This window comes from Dermacentor silvarum, chromosome 2 (genome assembly GCF_013339745.2).
Source record: "Dermacentor silvarum isolate Dsil-2018 chromosome 2, BIME_Dsil_1.4, whole genome shotgun sequence".
Taxonomy (NCBI): Eukaryota; Metazoa; Arthropoda; class Arachnida; order Ixodida; family Ixodidae; genus Dermacentor; species Dermacentor silvarum.
The window spans coordinates 196,597,925-196,607,711 of NC_051155.1; the positions used below are offsets into that span (position 1 = coordinate 196,597,925).

Sequence of the window (9,787 nt, forward strand, 5' to 3'; positions counted from 1 at the left end):
AGCGGCGTCGCTTGCAAACTTGAGAATCGTTGCTGAGCTATGATTTTCATGTCGATGCCGGTCTTTACGGTACAAATAAATCGCAGATGCGTTTTGTTGAGGATTCAAGATCACGCTTTATGACCTGATCGTATTTTATTCAAAGAGTACACGCGTCCACGAATATCGTATATAGGCTAACGAAGGGGAGACGAGTGAGCCCCCAGAACGAGCCATATTGCTGCTTCACTTAGCGGGATCCTGTTTAATTCGAGTTTTAAACGTGGCAAATGAGATACTGAGTCTCATATGTGCCACGAGTGAAGCATGTGAGGCATATACATCGCACCATCAATTGTTATGTTGATAAAGTAGTACAAACCATTGTTAAACGCATTGAGCGCTTCACCGATCTTCTGTTAATTCATTTGAGCACTTAAAAATGAATTGCGCTGAATAAAAATGAATTGTCCCGAAAGAGTAACTTATCACCTGTTTGCGGCAGCCAAACCCGCTAGCACGCTTTCCTGTCGGCATAGCCCACTCTATATATCGCTCTAAAACAACGAAGCTTCCTAAGAAGACCTTGTATGCAGACCACACTGCACTGCGGACAGGTCCATCGAGAACGTATGCCAGCTCCCGTACATTTCCTATACGGCACAGAGAGGACACGTTGGTGCCTGCAGCCGCCGTTCTGCCGCCGTGACGTCAATACCGTATATGCAAATCGCGCGAAATCACTTGTATGTATACGGCGGCAGCGGACGCGCGCGCGCGACCCAAAACGGTTCGCCCACTTTTCCGTCTGGAATAGCAAGCGCCGCGGATTCGCCCAGCGAGAGCTGCTTTGCTCACCACACTCGACGGGAAGACGACGACGACGTCGACAAGCGCCGCGTGCATTACCATATTCTCGCTCCGTTAAAGATGGGTCACGTGGGTCGCCGCGCGCGTGTGCGCCCGCCCGCTTGCCTATACAGAGGAACGCGCCAGCGACTCACACGTTGTGCACTATACAAAAAAAAAAAAAAAGAAAGACAAACAGGACAACCGGGAGAAAAAAAGGAGGCGGACGTCGTGACCAGTCCTGACGTGATGGGCCGGCCTCGCGTAGCAGGTATATACGCGTTCGCTCGCGCACTTATAACGCACGGGCGATGAAGGAAGGAGCGCGCGCGCGTTCTCCCCCGTATAGTGGCGAGCGCCAAAACCGCCATTATATATATATATATATATACGGGTACGCGACCACGGGGCCGTCAAAGTTTATACCACGCTGATCTCTCGTGAGCGCTGCGGGGCACAGCCTCCGCTTCTGGTGCATATGTGGGAGCCCCGGGGCGTCAACGACGTGGCGGAGAGCTTTAATGATGAGCAGGCTATACAGGATGGCGGCTAGCTGAGGCGCCGCTGGGAAGGATCGAGAACTTCGGTCCGTTTATTATAGCAGCGAATCGCGGTGTCTTGCATGCCTGTCTGTAGCACGCTCATCAGCGAAGCGCCGTTGGATTGCCTGGCAGCATGTATAGGAGCGGCATGCTTCTTGCCGCGATTCTTAAACCAGCAAACAAAATCGAACGAGGTGTCGTGCCACGGTCAAGAACATAGTCTTCCTTGAGCGAGCGGAGACGACCGCCGGCGCACAGCGCGGGGTGAGAGAAGGTGACGCTTTCCCGGTAAGCTTACCGGTTTCGCTGGCTACCGAAGAAAGCTCGTCTGATTGTGGGGGGAAGGCAGCAGCAGGTCGTGGAGGAAGATCGAGCGAAATCACGCGCGCGAACAGTTTCGTGCAAGAAGTTTATTGTATATTTGTTACTTCGGTTATTTCTAGAGGATAGGATAGGAATAAACTTTATTTGTCCAACGGTTATGGCTGTTGGAGATAGGCCGCGTATTGTGCAAGATACGAAGCAGCATGGCGCCAGAAGCTGCGTGCAATGTCGCGGTGAATGCATTCACGAAGCCTACATGCATACAGCCCATATGCAGTGGAAGCGTGTGGTCGCGAAACTGTTTCCATAAGCGAATGCCCCCCGCAAGTCTTTCTTTCTAATGTTTTGTTCTGTACTACGCCTGATGTGCTGTGTTTCGTGAAGCTTTCCGTCCACCAGAATACTAATCAGCGGTAGTTATTACGGCGAATGTCTCCTGATAAGAGAGAGAAAGCAACGTTTATTGTCGAAACGCTATATATTTAAGACCCCAATCCTGGAGTAGCAGTGCAATAATAAAGCCGAAAATTTAGACGACGATGTTGGAGACAAGGAGCTCATCGAGGTAGAACAGTGACATGGCGCCCGCGGAACTAACCAGGTCCATTCGGTATACTATCAAACGGAAAGAGAATGCGCGACGATATGGATGGTAATAACTTTATTATCGACGCAACGTCTCAGCTTTTCTGACAGAGAGCATTAACTATATAGTACGGACGGTTCGGCTACAGTTGAGGCAGTTGAAGCAGTTGAAGTGTCCATGTGCGGAAATTCTACTGTGGAGCTAACCAGGAGGCTTCTGCAGTTTCTCTATAAAGTCAGCATGTCTCGCTGCTATGTTGAACACGTACTTCATTAACGATAGTCATATCTTTCATCTTTTCCTCCTAAGCAAGCAAATCACGTCCTTTATTGAACCTTCAGCAGGCTGGTTTCTAAACGCCAATATGCTGTTTACGCAATATTTTCCAATTTGTGGTCACTTCGATTTTTTTATTCCTGTGCGTAATATCTCTGAACTGAACACTTCATAAACGACTGACATGGTGCGAGCTTGCCAGAGCTGTGTTTGCCCTTTCACAAGGGCATTGACGATCAGCGAGTATCGTTGTCGGTGTTTTAGTTGCATGATATGGCATGACTGCGAACTGCGACCATATCTACGTTCTGGAAGGTTGTTACAAAAATGATTTTATATATATATATATATATATATATATATATATATATATATATATATATATAAAGGTTTATAGTGTGCCCGTATAGAAATTCCCAGATAGTTTTAGAAATGGGCACAAGCGGCTCTCTACGGTGGAGGGCCCTACGCGTATCCCCCAAAACAGATTAGAGTCTGCAGTAGATGCGCACGCGCATGCAGAACGCGAAACGTTCTTATGCACAGGGCGGGTGACGTTCGCCATGCAGCTCTGGGTCCGCCACTTTTAAAGACATGCGATTGCGCATTTCGTTTCGTGGTCCGTGGCCTCTGACGTCCAGGGCGAACGAATTGATAAAACACATGTAACAGTGCGCGTTGCACTCATCCCGATCAAGTGCAAGACGTCGTCAGTCTCGGTGATGCGAAATGCCACTCTCACTAAACGGTATATTTAAGACTTGCGTTATTGCGTTAAATGCGGACGCATTTTTTTCCCCCTACCGCATTCTCGAAGAGTCCTGCTCGGCAATAACGACAGTACCGACAATCACGACGGCACTCTTCACGAAGGAAACAGAAAGAGCTGATGCGCCTTCTGCGGCGTCCTCCCCTCCACGTCGTCGGTTCTAATGCCATGTTTCTGCAGCGAGCACCTCGTGCGATCCGGACCTCCATCACGTATGGACGACCGGGCGCCGTCCTTGAAACGCTTTCATTGTAGCCATTCTATCCGCGCGCAAGCAAGCAGCGCGCGCGGCGCGGGATCGCAATCGAGGCGAGCGCGGCAGCGGCTGCATTTCGAGATCGCTACCTTGCTCTGTACACACGCTCCGAGTCAAGGATATCAACTCGCCAGATGATCAAGCCGCCTTTTCTCCTGCCATCTTGCTTTTTTATTTCTTCTCCTTTCTTTCTCTCTGGCATCAAACGAACAGGAGGCGGTCGTGCAAGAAAGGACGTATATACCAAAGGCGATACATACACACACACACACTTCGCGGCGCTTTACCGATCGACGGTGCGTCGTATCCTCTGTCCCACAAATGACTTCTTTATCAATTTTGTACAGCCCTTGCAGGGGAAGAGCGAACGCGCGCGCGAGCGCGCCATTGCTGGTGTGCGTACTATATTTATGTCCGTCTGTGACGCTGCCTTTATCGAATTCCATTCTCCTGAGTTGCTGCCGGTCTTGTATGTCCTCACCGCCTTGGAGACGGACGGAACTTTATGGCCCAAGGTGCTTGTTTCCAAGAGGTCTTAGTGCCTTTAGGATCAGCCCCTGGGGTTGTCGGCGCTATGGCGAAGGCCGTCAACATGGTATATAGCTCCGTTTTTTTTTTTTTTTTTTTTTTTTTTTGCATCTCGTTGTATACGTTGTAGTTGATGCCCTGCTCACTCTTTTGTGTTCTCTTGCGAAGTTCACTGGATTTTCGCCTCCTCTTAAATGGATGTGTGCTCAGCCCGAGCGCAGGGTGCACGCAGAGGCTAAAGTTGGCGTTTCTTTTTGTGGACGAAAATCTGCAGTGCCTAGAGCGTGTGCGAGCAGTGCTGACAAGAAAGGCGCACTCTTCTCATAAATACTCATCATTGTCATGATTATTAGTGTAACTTAAAGTAGGTTGCGATACCAAGGCCTATCCCAGCGTTCTTCAATATTAGTCCTGTTTCGCGTATGGCGACTTTTTTTCTTTTTTTTTCAAGTTCCGTTGTCGATCGAACCTAGAAGTCTATAGCCTTTATGCTCCATCGAAGGACGTGCTCGGCGAGAAGCAGGAATTCTGCGACACGGAGTTTAGTCACACATGTTGATGCTGTGTGCTTCCGACAATTTGTTTCCGATCACTGTATTAATCAGCGTTCTGTCGCGGTTATTAAAACTAACTATTCTATAAAGAAGATCATGACCAATGAGCATGACAGTAGTTGACGGCGTACTATCTTTTGATACAGGTAACTATATACCGCAGCCCGTCAGCGTCTATAGTTACGATCACGGTAAAAAAAAAATATTAAGACGATTTCATTCGCAACTGTTTAGTATAAAATATACCATGTTTTTTTTTTTATAGAATATAGGTCCTGTTTAGTTTACTTTTGTTTTCGCAATGTACAAGAAGTAGCACGCCGTACGTTATGCAGTATATGTATAATGTTAGTCTAGTAGCCATTAACAAAAGATACTGTGTCAGGCACCCAGACATAGCCAACAACAGACAAGCGCGCCCCCTTTCTCCTGTTTCGTCGTGCTCGTCTTTTTATTTTCTTCACTCTTTATAAGATGCGCTAATTCTTGAAAACGGTACGGAACACCAACTCCAAAAACTGCAACCCTTGTGGACTTAGACATTGACAGATTCTTTCTCTCGGCATAAGTTAGATGATGCATCTTCAGTATGACGTGTGTTCTCAGTACGTGTGTGTGTGTGTGTGTGTGTGTGTGTGTGTGTGTGTGTGTGTGTGTGTGTGTGTGTGTGTGTGTGTGTGTGTGTGTGTGTGTGTGTGTGTGTGTGTGTGTGTGTGTGTGTGTGTGTGGTGCGTGCGCGTGCGTGTCTTTCGAAGTCCTTGCTCTTCATGACTTCCTCGCGCAACTACGACCTATCATTCTGCTTGTCCGGATTAACCACTTGTACCAGTCTCACTGCTTTTAAAATGTCTTCTTGGAACTCTACTTAAACGTTGCTGTTGAGTACATGGTTTTGCTGTTGACTCTACATACGGTAGCTGGCGTCAGAACCGCACACATTACGTCTACATGAATTTAATTCAGTTGATTGTCCCGCCCCTTCAGGACAATCCCACTTTCTGGTACGCTCCCTTCAGCGATATAATTACCCGACCCTGACCGAACGTGTGCAGCCTGACAAATTAGGGTCATCTGCCGAACGTTTCTTTATCCTTACAAAGCTTCGGCGTTGCAGGTTGTCTGCGAATGCGCCCCTCCCCACGTAACTCTCGCATGACTCAATATACACCATGGGACTGCAAATCGAGGGGATGTCATACGCTATGAATACCGATGCCACAGAAGCCGTCTCGATGTTCGTTAAACGCTGTCACCTTCGGTCTTACAGCGGTCTGTTCGCGCCCGGGAAAAGCTATACTACCAGTGTTACCATACCAGCTGTCATACCAGGCACTGAGTGAAGTTTAAAGGCTTTTTCTCTCTCTTAAACCGTAGACTATGATAAGCACAGTGCTGAACCTTAATCGACAAAATCAGACCAGATCTTGCATCACAGAAGTGTACAGCAAGCATCAAATAGCTATGGCCAAAGCGAATGTAGATATTGAAAGGCCAAATATTTAAACGACAGAAAGAACCCTCTTTCTATGCTAAGGCTTCATGAAAGAGACAATTATGACCCGCCCGACAGTAGCACGAAGGAAACCGCCATAAAGACAGCTCCTCAGTCGACAAAACATTTGTCCTGGTCCGCGGAAAGAACCAACTTTGAAGTTTATGCTTCGAAGCTAGGGTTACTACCAGCGACGAGCCCAGCACTAAGAGGGCATATCTAAGTGCGATGTTCACTTTTCTACACCGGCCGAAAGTACAGCGTTCGTTCCAAGTAACACTTCGGCTTGACACTATGCCTTCTTTCTCTTCCGTAATCCTTCGCCTTTGCTATAGAACTGGACTAGGCTTTCTAAGCTATTTAGTGTAGCACATACAAGCAGGTTTAAAAAAAAAACGTTCCTTCAACACATCGCGGGAACCTCACGCACAGCGGTGGGAGAAAAAAAAAAAAAAAAACTCTTGGGTCGCCGCGGCGCGATCGCGAGGCGACACGGGGCTCCGCACCTTCCTTTGTCTCGCCGTTGTCTTCGTCGCCGGCCCAGAGAATTCGTACGTGCGCCCACAGCAACCCGAACCAAGAGGTCCTCCCCTTTTGTCTCTCGGGCGACCCGGCCAAGCGTGTCCCCGTACACACCGACGACGACGCCGGGGCGCGTCGCGTTTCGCTGGGGCGAGCTGTGTCTGGTCGTCGCCGGAAGCGACGCCCGGTCACCCTCTCGCCTCGCCTTCCCACGGCGGCGGCGGCCGATCGAGCAAGCAAGCAGCGCTTCCGGTCCTCGCACGCAACGCGATCTTGCCAGCGCTGCCCCCACGGCTACTATACGGACGGCGACCACACGGAGGAGGCACAGATTCGACCCCGTCTTGGCTCGGCTCTTTTGCTCTGGTTGTTTTTCCCACGGGAAGCGGCCTCGTGCTTGGCTTCACTGCGCCGCAACAGCTGCTGACCGAAGCGGAGTCTTCTTCCTGGGGACCTGTTGCCGGCTCGCTCGCCCCCTCGTCGAGAGATAAGCGCCCACCGTGTACACCCCGACCCGTCGCCTGCTGGGCACCCGCAGACAAAGAGAAAGAAAGGTGTAAAGAAACGAGTGTAGCCGCACTGCTCCCTCCCTCCTTTGCAGTCATTACACGGTGTTTGGACTCTTTCGGCGCCATACACTGTGAGGGTATTTGCACGGGGATCACCTGTCCGGTGCATCTCCTTCCCTCTGGAACGGACATTAGCGTCAATTTCTAGTTTTTTTTTTTTTTCTACCGAAGGGCAGCGACTTCGAAGTTACCTTGAGAAGAGGGTTCATTGTCCTTCACATTAATTTAATTACGATATCTTGTCAATACGTTTTTGATTTTCGCCCGTTTGCCTACAAATTCATTGTAAGCGATGAACCAGGTTCAGAGTTATAGCTGGTTCACCTCGTTGCCTTTCTTCCGTCCCGCTCTATATGCCTTGACCCCATAGATCTATTAAATGTATTACGCACAAATAATGTGCAGAGTAACAGGCCAGAGTATGCTAGCTCAGGCCGACCTCTCTGCCTTTCTAAAAAATTATCTCTCCTCGCTCAGAGTAACTCGAGAAGCGTCGGGGTGTTTTGATCCCTCGAACTGAACACAGAAGGAATAACACTCGTGGTTCAGCGTATACGTCACAATATGGCGGCTACACATGTGTTTGAACATTTGATATCTTTTTGTTTCTTTTTAAGAGAGCGCGGACCACCGCAAATATTTCTGCAACGAACTCCGACACACGATACTCTAGACAAATTATCCGATTCGCTCGTCACGTATTGCAAGATGTTGTTTACCACTCTGCCAGCAATAAAACGCCCTCCGCGTTTTCGTCGCAACTCCGCAGGAGGTGAGCGTCATGCAATGCGCTCTAGCATGCTGTTTGCAGCGTCGCCGTGGGCAAAGATGAAACCAGATAGGAGACACTCACCGAACCTGACCTTAGCTGCGCTGTCGTTGACTGATGCAACTCACAGTACGTCTTCGCGTATACATTAAGAAGGCGAAGCTCCGTATAGCTATAGGGCCGGTTCTGGCACGTTCTTGTACGCGAACCTCCACTTGGCTTGTCTATTCCACTACACAGAATAACACGCAGCTTGGCCTTCGGCTGCAAAGTAACATTCTGACTTCCTTACTTATTAAATCACGAGTAAACATATTAAAGTGAATTCAAGGCCATGGAGCAATCGCAGACGCCCATTCGCTGATGCATGTCTTAACACGAATGAACATGTTCATTCACGACGGCGACATGCCAGTCTGCTGTGAGTCAGCTGATAAGAAAAGCTTATGCTCATTAAGCACGACATCGTTAAACCTTATCAGTTAATGTAACGAATCTTTAATTTACCTGCATATCGGTCCTGCTTCAAGCGTTACTGTGCAAAGCGTTCATGTTGTTCTAAAGTAACACGCAGAAGTGTGACCGTGCCGCCGCTCTTTTGTCTCTGAAAATGTAGCGCCCGTATCGCTGATGTATCTTCCGAGCAAATTTAAGCAGGGGGAACTGAAAACGTGGTCGTAACAAGTCATAATACTTCTGGGCGGTTGCGCTGAGAGTTACCAAAACCGCTTCGTACTCGGTGACGTTCTCGTGGTTATAATGCCCACTCGATTTGCTAGAAATACCTTATGTAGTTCCATTCGATGCATATGTAAACGCCTAGTTTATAGAAGCCTCCCGTAACGTTTCTCGCCGATTGCAAGATTAACGACGACGCGCGCGGCACTCCGCTCGTATCCTAAACTACGCACCCTGGTCACCCAGAACAAGTCGCTGGAGCGACTCGTGCTGTTAACGAAACTTGGGCGGTTAGAATAATGCAATAAAGAAAAATAAACAAATGCAAGTCACATTGGAGATTTCTTACCTGGCCGTCTCAGTGACACAGCCTCAGGACAAGCCCCCTTAGAATCCTTCTTCGGAGGAGCCGAATCACAGATTGATGCGCACACACTTCCGGAAGTTCCTCTCCGCACAAAACGACGATGGAGATCGTCCGGGGAGTTCTGTCCCCGCGTGCGCTTCAGTCCAGGACAAGGGGTCCTGGTGGTCACGCACGGACACCGTGGTCAGCACAGAGGAGGGCCAGCAGCGTGGTCGTATAAGCACCGGCACGCACACACAGTGTGTATCCGTCAAGAAGGGGGGAAGAAGAGGAGGGAGAGAGCAGAGAAGCTCGCCGACACGGCGAACGGCCCCGGCCAGCAGCAGCTCCTACGCGTCCACGTTGCCCGCACGACAGGTAGAGTTCGACTAGCCCGGCCGGCTGGCACGGCCGTGCGCCGCGCGATCCGGTTCGGCCGCGGGCGAGAGGGGGGTGCTATCCTCCCCCCCTCCCCCCCGCATCGCCACCGCTCTGCTTTATTTCCGCGCCGCGGACGCCACGTCAAGGCGCATGCGCTGCGCCCCACCGCACACGGCGGCCACTCAAACGTTACCGCTGGTGCTGTCCCCTGTCACTCGGTGCAGTCTGACGTATACGACAGTGGCTCTGTGGCTATGTGGCGCTCTGCTGGTGAACACGAGGTTTCGGGTTCGATTCCGGTAGTGGTGACTTCACTACGATGCGGGAGGAATGCAAAAAACGCTTGTGTACTTAGATTTACGTGCTA

At 49.8% G+C, this 9,787-nt stretch overlaps 1 protein-coding gene across 1 annotated transcript in view; it reads right to left on the reverse strand.

Moving 5' to 3' along the window:
- The window catches only part of LOC119442396 (uncharacterized), a 142,699-nt gene extending 133,283 nt beyond the window's left edge, over nucleotides 1-9,416 (reverse strand). The window contains 1 exon segment of the mRNA XM_049662112.1: nucleotides 9,043-9,416. The gene's annotated coding sequence lies outside the window, so the exon portion shown is untranslated.
- Between the last annotated feature and the right edge of the window lie 371 nt (nucleotides 9,417-9,787).